Source organism: Mus musculus, chromosome 9, assembly GCF_000001635.26.
Source record: "Mus musculus strain C57BL/6J chromosome 9, GRCm38.p6 C57BL/6J".
NCBI classification, from domain to species: Eukaryota; Metazoa; Chordata; class Mammalia; order Rodentia; family Muridae; genus Mus; species Mus musculus.
The window spans coordinates 71,801,831-71,814,495 of NC_000075.6; the positions used below are offsets into that span (position 1 = coordinate 71,801,831).

The 12,665-nt window shown below is 48.4% G+C and overlaps 1 protein-coding gene across 1 annotated transcript in view; it reads right to left on the bottom strand.

Moving 5' to 3' along the window:
- Positions 1-7,470, bottom strand: part of Cgnl1 (cingulin-like 1) — a 182,794-nt gene extending 175,324 nt beyond the window's left edge. Inside the window, exon 1 of the mRNA XM_006511395.1 lies at positions 7,161-7,470. The gene's annotated coding sequence lies outside the window, so the exon portion shown is untranslated. The remainder of the gene's footprint in view (positions 1-7,160) is intronic.
- Positions 7,471-12,665: the final 5,195 nt, after the last annotated feature.

The window sequence follows — 12,665 nt, forward strand, 5'->3', positions numbered from 1 at the left end:
TGCAGCCCCTGCAGATACCTTCTGTCTTTATGATGGGGTTCCTAGCCCCACGGGGCCCCCGAGTCAGTACTATCCTTCTGTGGCCCGGTCTCCACCTGTCAATTCCACATTCTCCAGTGGCCTCAAAAGCCGTGAGACATTCCACTTTTCTTCAGCCACGGAGAGGAAGGAGCACAGGCCTGTGGCAGGGGTGTGACAGTAAAGCCAGCTTCAGCACCTAGGAAATTAGAGGTGTCCTGGAGGAGGATGGGGTGTGAGCCAGGATAGAGCCACAAGGAATGAAGAAATGAACCGTTAGGCCAGGTATAGGGTGAGAAGCCACAGGGTGTTCAGAGCCCAGCAGGTGAGTGGCTTGGGAGGGGAGGAGATTCAGAGGAGAGTGTGTTGGTTCAGGTCTGATGGCCGGCAAACCCAGCAGGCACCTAGTTCCTAACTTGTTTATCTGAGGAGCCTTTTGCTTGCATAACAACTATCATCAGACATTCTCTGCTTGACCACAGGGAAGCAGGGCAGAAATGGACTACAGTCACTTATCCAGGACTCCTCCATCCCCTCTGCCTCTGTCTTCTATGGATGGCTATAGCTATGGTCCCTCTACTCACCCCTGGATCTCTATGAATTCCAGTTACAGCAGGAACTGTGGGAAGGTTTTCTGCAGAGGATCCCAGAGGGTGGGGCTTGAGAGGAGAAGGGACCAAGCCTGTTGAGGGGGCACCTGAGGGCCTGAGTCAGGAGATGGGGTGCTCAGACAGAGAAATGGTAGCAGGGTTTGGTACAGCTTAAGTATAAAAGGAGAAGCCTGGGAGCTAGGGTCCCACACACTGTCTAGCACAAGTGGGGTCCCCTCTGCCATCTGGGAAAACAACTCAAGGCGCCTTCAGAGAAGCCTAGTGTCTAAGGATTTCTTGATTGGGTGGAGAGGTTTAAGGTCCAGCTCTTAAGTTAGAGTTAATTAAATCATACCAAATTACAATCAAGACACATTATTTTAAAGAGGGTTAATTAAAAATGGTGACTGTTTCAAAGCACCTGCCAGTTCTTAACCAAGGAGAACCTTAGTGCTGGTTAATAAAAGTACTGAGATTAGCTGAGCCAGGGAAGGGGTAAGGGGAAGGGCAGGGTAAGGGGGTTGCTGGAGAGCCTTCCCTTTTGTTCTTTAGATTTGAGATTAATAAGGTTTTATAGGAGGAAAAGTCCGGGTACCTGCAGGCTGCAATGCCAGCAGGGCACCAGCTGCCAAGGAACTCGGCTCTAAGGTAATTAATTTTTCTCCTTGGCCTTAGAATCTAATACACACACAGTTAGGAATTCTAGAACTTGTCACCTGCCCCGGAAATTTTCTTCTATGCGTGTGGAAAATCTAGCTCATCCACACAAAATTAATTACCAAAAACAAACAAACAAACAACCCACTATTCTGCATCAACTACTTATTTGATTTGTTTATTTGAGATAGGGTCTTACTATGTATCTCTGGAGGACCTGGATACAATGTACAAACTCACACACATCCTCCTGTGTCTGCCTCCCGAGTGCTGGGATAAAAGGTAAGCCATGATCTCCAGGGCAAACCCCAGAGGAAGACTTCTACTGTCTCCACTCAGCAGTTTTCCCCTCCTACAGGGGTTTTCCGGCTGAGGGTCCTCATCCAGCCCACTGCTGCCACAGAACTCCGGGAGGTCACCTCAGCATCTGGCTGGGGTGATCCAAGTCTCTCCACTCCCGGCCACCTCCACCCGGTCCTCACACTTGTTTGGAGCTCAGCTAGGCTCGGAGGCTGCACCTCTCTCTCCATCTATCTTCCCCAGCTAAGGCCCTAGGCCCGGAGGCTGCACCTCTCTCTCCATCTACCCCAGCTAAGGCCCCACCTGGGTTCTGCATGTCTAGCTTATGCCATTACTAAAACAGGAGGCTCTCAGAAGGGAGACTGTCACTTTGAGGCCACATACAGAAGCATAGAAAGAATGTGTGTGGAGTCTGAACATCCATCAACTCTTTCGGTGCAAACATCTGTTTGAAAGGAGACAGGAGCAGACACACTGTTTGCATCTCCTCTGTCCCTATTCCTCTGCCATAAAGGACCTGGGTTGGGAGATAGCTGGTAAACATCACTGGAGGCCACAAATCCGAGACTCAGAATCAGCAAGGGTAGCTTGTTCTAAGGCCTCTTGCTGTGGCTTAAAGTTGGCTTATTTTCCCTGTTTCTTTCCATAGAGTCTCTCTTTCTTTTTCTCTTTCTCTCTCCCTCTCTATCTCTCTATCCCTGTGTGTGTGCTTGTGTGTGCCTTTAGACAAAAGTCTCTCTCTCTCTCTCTCTCTCTCTCTCTCTCTCTCTCTGTGTGTGTGTGGGGGGGGGGGCTCACACGAGAGTTGTCCCCTAATCTCTTTTTAAAAGGTCATCAGGCTTGTTGAATTAGAGCCCACGCATATGACTTCATTTCGTCAGTAATGACCTCTTTAAAGGACTATGTGCAGTCGCATTCCAAGACACCAGGGTCAGGACTTGGTCGGTAAAAGGTGGAAGGGCACATACCATAATACCTGAGGACTGACATCATTTCTACAGACTGGAATTTAGAAATGAAATATGAAGGGGCTTCGGGTTGTTACCACTGTACCAAAGAGTTACAAACACTCAAATCCCTTTAAATCCCAGCTAAGTTTTAACAGCAGCAGCAGCAGCAACAATAACAACAACAACAACAACAGCATTTCTGTATGCACAGAGGTCTGCCTGTGGGGTTTACTGTAATATCTGTGTCCATGATGCTCTAGGCATCTGCATAAGGTGTTGCATAGAAGGGGATTTTTTTTCCTGAACACAGCAATAGTTCTTTAATGCAATTCTGTTTTGCTCTGCATCGATGTTTTGCCTGCACATATGTCTGTGTGAGAACATCAGATTCCACCTAGAACTAGAGTTTTAGACAGCTGAGAGCTGCCATGTGGGTGCTAGGAATTAAACTTCGGTCCGCTGGAAGAGCAGCCAGTGCTCTCTGAGCCATCTCTCCAGCCCCATGGCATTTTTAAAAAAAGCAGCATTTTATTAAGTTCTTGGATTATAGAGATGGTTCAGCTGTTAGGAGAACATACTGCTCTTGCAGAGGACTTGAGTTTGGTCGTTCAGAACCCATACCGAGTGTAACTTCAGCTCCTCCAGGCCAGACCTCCCCCCTACACACACACTCTCACACACATACACAGAGAAACACTCACACACACACACATACACAGAGAGAGAGAGACTCACACACACACACACACACACACACACATACAGAAAGAGAGAGACTCACACACACTCACACACACACACACACAGAGAGAGAGAGACTCACACACACAATACACTGATTTTAAGAAATGAAATGGTACTTCACAGATGGCTACTTACTATCATAAGATAGTTCTTTTTTAAAGGTATCTCTTTGGTTCTGTGGCTGCTTGTTTTGAGACAGCTTTGCTCTCCAGTCCACTATGGGTCCTCCTGACTCTGCCTCCCAGACACTGGGATGACAGGTGTATGCTCTTGGAAGCATCTCTTAAACTATAATCCACAAAGCTCAGGGTGGCACTTTGTATTGTTTTCACACAGCCCAGAGCCTTTCCAAGCGTCTCATTTTCCCTGCTATTAACAGCTTCTGTTATGCTAAGGCTGGTTGAAACTTTGGAGCAAAGGAAAGCGACCAAGTGCTGGTGGAGAGCTGGGTCCTCCCTCACAGAGCTGAAAGCAGGGATGGAGAGAGCAGAGTGAGGAGGGGGGACTGGACAAGGGGAAAGAGGACAGACTGCTTCTCTCACTGTGTGCCCTCTCCACCCTCAGTCATGCCAGGGTGCGGCTGCCTGGCCTGGGTAGGAAGCCATGCCCCTTGGTGTCCCTGGAAGTCCCCCCTCAGGGTGAACTGCCTGCAACACTACACTGCTTCGTCACCTGGACCCTGAGAGTCCCTGACCCCTCTCCTGACCCTTTGACATCAGTCAGACTTCCTCCTCATGTAACAGGAACCAGGAGTCTGAGACCAGTGACGCCTCAGTGACTCATGGCCTGCTCCCTAAAGAAGTTCCGGGCAGCTCACACTAGAGGTAGATAGTCCCACGGTGCTGGGACAAGCAGGACAGCTACTCCTTGCTGTTTTGACTTCCTGCTTCTTTTCCATAGCAGGCCTCCTGAATAATGGGCACATCTAAGGCTAGGCCAGAGCCAGCCTGGTGACTTGCCTGGGTCTCAGGCTCCTGTCCTTGCATGTCACCCTAGGAGCTTCCAGAATCCTAGAACCATGTGGCCAGTGAAGAAGGCTTCCTGTCCCACCTGTGTGAGACAGCCAGCCAGTCTCTTTTCCCTTCCAGTTCTCCAACTCCACAGCTCTCCAAGCCCTTGACACAGATGACATAAATACAGGCAAAGGGTGCTGCACTGTTTAAAGCTGCCTGGCTGGCCTAGATATGACCTCTGATCTTCCATCTCCAGCCCTGATTGACAGCCATCTCAGGATATGATGGGGAGTGGAGGTGGGCTTTGTGAAAGACCCCTGTTCTGTACCTGTGCCTCCGGACAAAGATAATACATTCAGAGACAGATTCAGGTCTCTAACAAGGAAAATAGTTACTAGACATAAAGAAATCTTTGTCAACTAGATGGGTTAGTAAGTGGACTGGCTCTTGTCCCTTATTATCAAATCGGGTCAGCACTTCATGGTCAAGCCAGTGTGGATCCAGGCAGGCTCAGTTAACTCTTCTGACCATTCTATACAGCCTTGACCCCTTGGGAGAGTCAGCCGTTGTGTGGTGGCACCACCTGGTGGTAATGTATGGAGTAACTCCTCCAGGGACTTGAGTTTCTGAAGACACTGTTAAACTGCTTTAAACCTGTGCAGGCCCTGTATGTACTGCCATAGTTTCTGTGAGTTCATATGTGTTTCAGCAGACAGGTTCATAGCACTGAAATGGGGAAGTGGACATGAGCTTCCCTTCCTAACAAAGAGGTTATTTCCAATGAACAACAGGAAAAAATGAATTTCTCCAATTTAGTCTCACTGAGTATATTAACTACAGCTAATAACAGACTCTGTTAGTGTCCAGCAGTGATGACCAACAGGAAATGAACTCAACAGCATTATTATAGGCTTTTTTGGTTCATATTTCTTAATTTGGGCCTGTTTGTGTGTGCACACGTGTGTGCACATGTTTATGTGTACGTGTTACTGCTTGCATACTACATTTTTTTCAGTTTTGTCTTTTTATTGTGTATGATTCTGTTTCTGTGCATATATATATGCATACATATGTGTATATATATATATATATATATATATATATATATTTGTGTGTGTGTGTGTGTGTGTGTGTGTGTGTATTTTAGTTTTTTCAAGACAGGGTTTCTCTGTATAGCCCTGGCTGTCCTGGAACTCACTCTGTAGACCAGGCTGACCTCTAACTCAGAAATCCGCCTACCTCTGCCTCCCAAGTGCTGGGATTAAAGGCATGTGCCACCACTGCTCAGCTTATTTGTTCTTTTTTCTTTTTATGTGTATTTGTTTTATAAAAACAAAGATAATGAAGGCTCGGAGATGGAGGAGTGGGGAGTGAAGGAGGATGCGGGGGGGGGGGGAGGTGCTGGGGGAGGGGGAGATGCTGGGGGAGGGGGAGATGCTGGAGGGGAAACCATGAGCAGAACAAATTGTGAGTTTTCAATGAACAAATACAACTTTAAAAGAAAAGAAATTTCAAATGAAAGGCTTTCATCTCCGTAAACACTGAAGCGCCTTGGTACCTTCCACAAATGTGTTATGGAGTGAACACTAGACTTAAGACGAAAAGATTTGGGCTCAAATCCCATTTTGATGGCCTGTTGTTATTTACAGGACTTAGGAAAGGTATCTTAGCCCAGCATCTCAGCCCCCGGTCGGCTTGTGTGCAGTAAAAATAACCACAGCTCTCTTGTGGGACTCTTGCCGTCTCACACACACTGACAAGCACAATACCTGATCTCTGACACAAGCTTGGCTGTCCTAGATCCCCACACCTTGGTGACTAGCCCCTGCAGCAGGCTCAGTGGTCCCCTCTTCCCTAAGTGGGATGTGTGAGTTTTGGTCCCTCCCGGGCAGGGGTGAGGTCAAGATGGAGAGTGGGTCTTCAGAGCTTGGAGCCTTCTGACCTCAGCCGTCGTGGTGCTCCACCTCCTCCAGCATGGGTTACAATGAGCAGTCAGCCTAGGGTCTGTTTATCTCTGCTAACCTCATCCCAGGGATCCTGGCCACAACGTGACCCCTGAGCCTCATGTTCCTCTCTGCAGAGCAGCCTGGTACTACCTGGTAAAACTCCAAGCTGGGTATGGAATGGAGCAATGGCTTAGTAATTAAGAACACTTGTTGCTCGTCTAGAGGGCCTGGGTATAATTCTCAGGACTGAAATGGTGGCTCACAAGCCTCGATGACTCCAACTCCCCCAGTGTCTGACATCCTTTTTTGGCACCTATTGGCAACCTCAAACTTTATGTGTCCAGTAAATATAAATTTAAAATTTTTAATTTAATTTAATTTTATCTTATTATTTTGAGATATGGTCTCACATATGCCCATGCTGACCTTAAATTTACTGTGTTCCGCTTAGGCTAACCTTGACCTTCTGATCCTCCTGATTCTACCTCTAGAATGCCTGTATTGCAAGTATGAACCATTATGCTGGGCTTATTCAAGAGTGGGGATTGGTCCTGGGCAAGGTGGCACACACCTTTAATCCCAGCACTAGAGGGGACTAGGCAGACAGATCTCTGAGTTTGAGGCTAACCTGGACTACAGAGTAAGTTCCAGGAGACCCAGGGTTACACAGAGAAACCCTGTCTCGAAAAACTAAAACAAAACAACAGCAAAAAGCCTGATGGATGTACCCAGGGTTTAACAAGCTGGACAAGCACTCTACCATCTGAGCTATAAACCTTGAGTTTTGCTCTATAGTCCCAAAAACAAAGAACCTTCCCTCTCCCAACTTTGTCTCTAGAGGGAGCTCTTCACCCCAACTCCCCAATACTCACTCAGGAAGCTGGGAAGAGAAGGTTGGAGAAGAGGGACAGGTGTCTTTAGTTGAAGCGGGGCAACAGCACTAGGACAATAGAGCACGGGGTAGTGGTCTCAGCAAATAACTACAAGCTGGGGTTTGCTTACCCAGTGGGACAGGAGTATCCAAGCATCTGGACACGATCCAGGAGTCAGAGCGAAGGCAGATCTCCAGGCAGTGCTCCGCTGTCCGAAGCCCACAGTACCTTTGCTCAGGGCACCCGAGAGCCTCTCGGCTCCACAGGAGGATGACTTAGCAAAGTGCCCCAAACACTGCTAGATTTGGGTTCCCACTGAGGCCCAGATGGGGTTGGAAACTGTTCGGGAGCTGATGCCTTCTGCGCTTGAGTGTGAGAGTGAGCTCCACCCCAGCATCCCACGCATTGCTTCAGTCAGGTCGAGAGGAGTCAGGGACCTACAGCTGTGCGCAGTGTGGCTGCTCTCCTCTTTCTAGCCATCCGTTAATTTTTACAGACCCTAAGTAAAACTCCTACCCCAAAGAGGGAAAGACATAGATCAGAATAGTCAAGATTTTCTTCCCAGGGTCCCCTAGTCTACAGCAAGTGCTCATCAGCATACCCAGAAGTTCTGACTCCATGGAAACGTCTACACACTGCGGGTGGGGGTGGGGGTGGGGCGCAGGGGGAGGGCTGGACCAGATACAGTGGTCGGATTGTAACAAAAGCTGCTCTCAGGGAAGGTCAGAGATCCCACCTGCTCACTCCATTTTGTTGGGGACTGTAGCTATCTCTTGGCAGTTCTGACTCCTGCTTGGAAGGATCCTGGTACAGAGGGGACTCTCACTCATCGTTCTGCTCAGCGGCCACCCTCCCTAGCCTTGGCCTATGGTGGCCTCCTCCCTCTCTTCTCCTGAGATGTACCATAGTAATTCCTCTCTGGCCTTGAACACTCACAGTTTAGATCGCTCAGCGCTGTGCTGGCTAGTTTTATGTCAACTTCTCACAAACTAAAATCATCAGCGCGGAGGGGACTGCTAGGCAAGCCCGTGGGGCATTCTCTTAATTAGTGATTGATGGGGGAGCTTGAGTTCTCTAAGAAAGCAGGCTGAGCAAAGCTATGGGGAGCAAGCCAGTAAGCAACATCCCTCCCTGGCCTCTACATCAGCTCCTGCCTCCAAGTTCCTGCACTGTTTGAGTTCCTGTCCTGTGATAAACAGTATACATTAAATAATCCCTTTCTTCCCAGAATTGCTTTAGTCAAGCATGGTGTTTCATCACAGCAATGGTAACCCTCACTAGGTCAGGTTCTCTAAAATGGAGTCTAAACTTAAAAGATTTGGTCTCCCAGTCACACTTGGAGGAAGTATGAGTTGAACATAGCTCATAGCTCATAGCTCTTAAACGGTTGACACCCACACCCGAAGCTCCCAGAACTGTGTACAAAACTGATACAGAACGTTCTCAAGGGACAGACGCCCACCCCATAATGAAGTCACCTGCTCCCAGGTAAGTAGGAATCCAAGGAAATTAGATTGTCCCTCGGACTCCCCCCAAGTATCTTGCAGCATCAGAAGATAAGCAGTAATGGAGCTGACCACAGGATCACCAGGTCTGCCTAATTACCCACGCCTCTCACCCCATCCAATCCATTCAGTTTAAACCTAACCTAATGGAGTCCCTTCATTTGTCCCTCTTCCCAGCAGGGTGGCATTGATTGCATCTCCTAGCCCTGCCCGTCACTATTGATGTCTAATTTTGTGGATCAGTCTGGTAGGCTCTGACTCTGCTCTGTTAAAGCATCGGATTCAGATAAATGGATCTGTCTCAGAAGTAATTCCTAAGAGGCACTGAGAAACTGTGACAATGCCTCAATGTGCGAGAGTATCAGCACCCACCTAAAAAACAGGCATAGCTGCATGTGCCTGTGACCTCGACATTGTGGGGTAAAGACACATGGAGCCCTTTGGCTAACCTAAATAGCCCCAGAGTTAGTGAGATCCAATTTCCAAGAAATAAGGCAAGAGAAGTAGAAAAATTAAAAAAAACAAAAATAAAAATACTTGACGCCTTCTTCTGGCCACCACATGTAACTGCAATGCAAGAATAGTGACTGTAATTTGAATTTGAAAGCTTTACTAAAAATATTGTTAAGCTCTATGAGAGAGTTAATTCCAGCACTCAGGAGGTAGAGGCAGGTGGATCTCTATGAGTTTGAGGTCAGCATGGTCTACATAAAGAGTTCCAGGCCAGCCAGGGCCATAGAGAGAGATGTCAAAAAAAAAAAAAAGGTAATAAAAAAAGTAATATAAAGTGGAGAGGGATAGAGGAAGACAATGCTGACCTCAGACCTCCACCTGGGCATTGGCCCATCAAAAGATGGTCCCTCTCCTCCATCTTCTTGCCCTCAGCTCCTCCTTCCCGGATCACAGGCTGTTGTGATGCCAAGAGACAGTTTGGTCAGAGCACAGAAGTCCTCCATAGCTGTGTCCCTCTCCTGTCCCTGTGCTGGCTCTGTGTGCTGCACATATCAACCCCTATAGCCCAGACATATAAACACTGAATGGATGGATGGATGAATCTAGGAGAGGGGCGCCTGTGCAGTGGGCGCCTTCTATGGGGGGATCCAGCAGCATGGAAGGGAAAGAGCAGGCTGTGTTACCCAGGCCTGTGAGCTCCAGCCCACAGCAGACCCGAGCAGCCAGGGTTTGCAGTGGAAGCATCAGGGTGCAATGAGGCGTTCTCTGAGCCCCCATGCAGAAAGGGTAGGTTCTTTAGAAAATGGACTTCACCCCCCCCCAGTCTTTCCACATTCCACAGCATGAGGTGGGGTGCAGGTGGTTTGCCTGTGGGGCTGAGTTTGAAAGGCACCTTCCAGACTTGCTTCCAAAACCAGCCTGGAAAACATTCAGGGGAGAATTTGTTTTTGTAAGCGAGCTTCTGCCAGACAGAGATAGTATCTTGTGGGAAAATGCTAGGCTTAGCTAATAAGGGCCAAGAACCATGAAGCGAGGTGGTCTGCTGTTCAGGGCCATTGCTAAGCAGGGCTGGGGGTGTGAGAGCAGCCAGGAGGACAGAGAAGGGCTGGGCTGCAGACCCATCAGGTCCAAGGCTGGGGACCTGACGCTCTCTCACTTTGGGTAACAGTGTCACCCAGCTGTAACACCAGCTGTATATCAGCTGTGCCCCATCCATACTGGGCAGCTCTTCTGCAGCAGAATGGGAGGAAATTAGAACACAGGACACAGAGTCCCACAGCAGAGCACTTGCAAACCTTCGAAGGAACCTGCAATCCACTCTCAGAGGCACACCTACCTCAGGGGTCCGAAGATGACCTTGCTCTTCAGACCTCCCCCTTTTCCATAAAATGGATCGTGCTAAACACAAGGGTCCTTCACTAGAACTTCTTGACCTGGGGCGACAGGTGGGGAGCTTTAGGGGTTCCAGGCCACCTTCCACACCTGAAGTGACTAGGACACCAAGTTCACTCTTCTTATAGCGGGGGAATAAATCATGAAGGCATGTGAAAAATAGACCTTCCCTTTACTCTCTCGCCTGGCTTACTCCACAGTGCTCGAGTAAGAACTGCATGCAATAGGGTCTGAGCAGAGAGAGACAACAGTATTGTCCAGGTCTCTGGGCACAGGAGAAAACCACGATTCACACATCTTCAACCAGCTGTCACCAGGGGATAAAGCCACAAATGCAACTCCTACTCCTCCTGGTGGTTGGAGTCACCCAGTGCCTCATTGTCACTGTGTCCTCCTGTGGCCCCAGTACCAGCTCCCTCCCTCCCTCCCCGCCTCCAGCTCTCTTTAATGTCCCTACACACGCCCCCTTTCCCACCCACCAGACACCCTGGGAAGGCAGCAGTGGGGTGGGAGGGGCTGGAAGCTATTTTCATGATTTTAAAAAAGCCCAAAGGAAACCATCCATTTATTTCAGTGTTGTTCCCAGACTAAATAAAACATTTAAGTTTATTTGCTTTGGGCTGGCTCGTATCAAGTCAGTGCGGTAACGATGGTTTATCTGGGCTGATCAGAAACACTAATTGGCAGTTAGATGTCTTTGATAAATAAAACTCAAAGAAACAAATTATTATTCAATAAGTGTAGTTTCTTGGGTAGATGAAAGCTTTCAAAACACGGAGTCCCTTGAGGAGAGGAACCCAGAGGGGTCTTTTGTGGCACAAGGGGTTGGAACCTCTGAGCAATGTGAAAGTCGTCTTTTCATTAAAGCCAAGCACACATATTTTTCCATAGACCTCTGTGATGCCCAGCTTCTCATTAGTGAATCTGACTTCTCAGCATCCCTGCAGATAAAACACTGCTCACACAGGCCTCCCCAGAGAGTGCTGATAGGCGTTGCTTGGAGGTCAGAGCGAGGGGCCACCATCAAAACAGCTTGGGAAAAACACATCAAGTAAAAAGAAGCCATTGATTGTGGGATTTTCAGGGCTCTTAATGGACTCATGAATTAAGAACCCGTCCAAGATGGCTCTGTAGTTAGAGTACATACGACTTTAGCAGGCGACCCAAGCTTGATTCCCAGAATCCACTTTGGGTTACTTACCAAAGCTCTAGTTCTAAGGATCACACAACTCTGGTGTTCTTGTCTGCACTCATATGCACATAACCCAACACAGAAACACTCACACATATTGTTAAAAATAAAAATAATTAAAAAAAAAAACACAAGGAAGACAAAGGTAAAACACAGTCCCTATAGTCATGGATGGTGTCCATTGTAGATGACATTTTCTCAAGCAGTAAGTGTTCCATAGAATACCCTCGAGAGGATGAAGGTTTATGGGAACAAGGGGACCTAAAGTCCCACTGCTATCACAGGGACAAAAAGAAGAAAGAAGCAATATGGAGACAGGCCAGGATGGACCTCAGGAATTGTTCCTGCTTCCTGCCTGTGCCACCTGCAGGGTGGAGTCAGAATGGGTGTGGCAGCAGCTGTAGCTGACAAGCAGCTATTCCAGAGACCAGGATTCAAAAGAAACTGCTCAAGTGACCCAGGAAACTTGGCTTGATTTCACTGCCAACTCTCGCCATGTTATCTGCTGAGGAAACTGTAGGGAGAGGGATCTTGGAGGGAAAACGACTGTAGCCTTCAGCAGAGATGCTCAGTAAGACCCACTCACTCACCAGCCGGCAGCCTTCCTGACTCATCCCTTCTCCCAGCATGCCCTAGGAATCCCAGAAGGGGCAGCAACCCTCTCCATTTCCCTTCCTCTCTCCACTCCTGTGCCCAGCCTGAACCACACTGGCACTTGGCCATACAAAGCCGCCTCTTGGCATGCTAGGGACACAAAGGACATGGTTCCCATACAGCTGCAGTGGTGGCTCATGACACGAGATGGCCCTAAACAGGACTCTGAAAGTTAGAGAATGAAACAACCCAGAGAAGGCCAAAGGCAGGGTATGGGAGGGTGCAGGAGTGCCTTTTGTGAGGCCTGCTGCAGGTAGACGTACACTCATGCAGCCAGAATTATTTTCAGGACCTTTGCATGAAGGACACGGAACACGCTCTACCACAGATGAGGCCTGAAGGAAGCTGAGAGAAAAGGAGGAGGGACACACTAGAAAAGAATTCAGCTCTTACCGTGTGCCTGGACTGTCACCCATTTTTCCCTGTCAACCATGTCCCC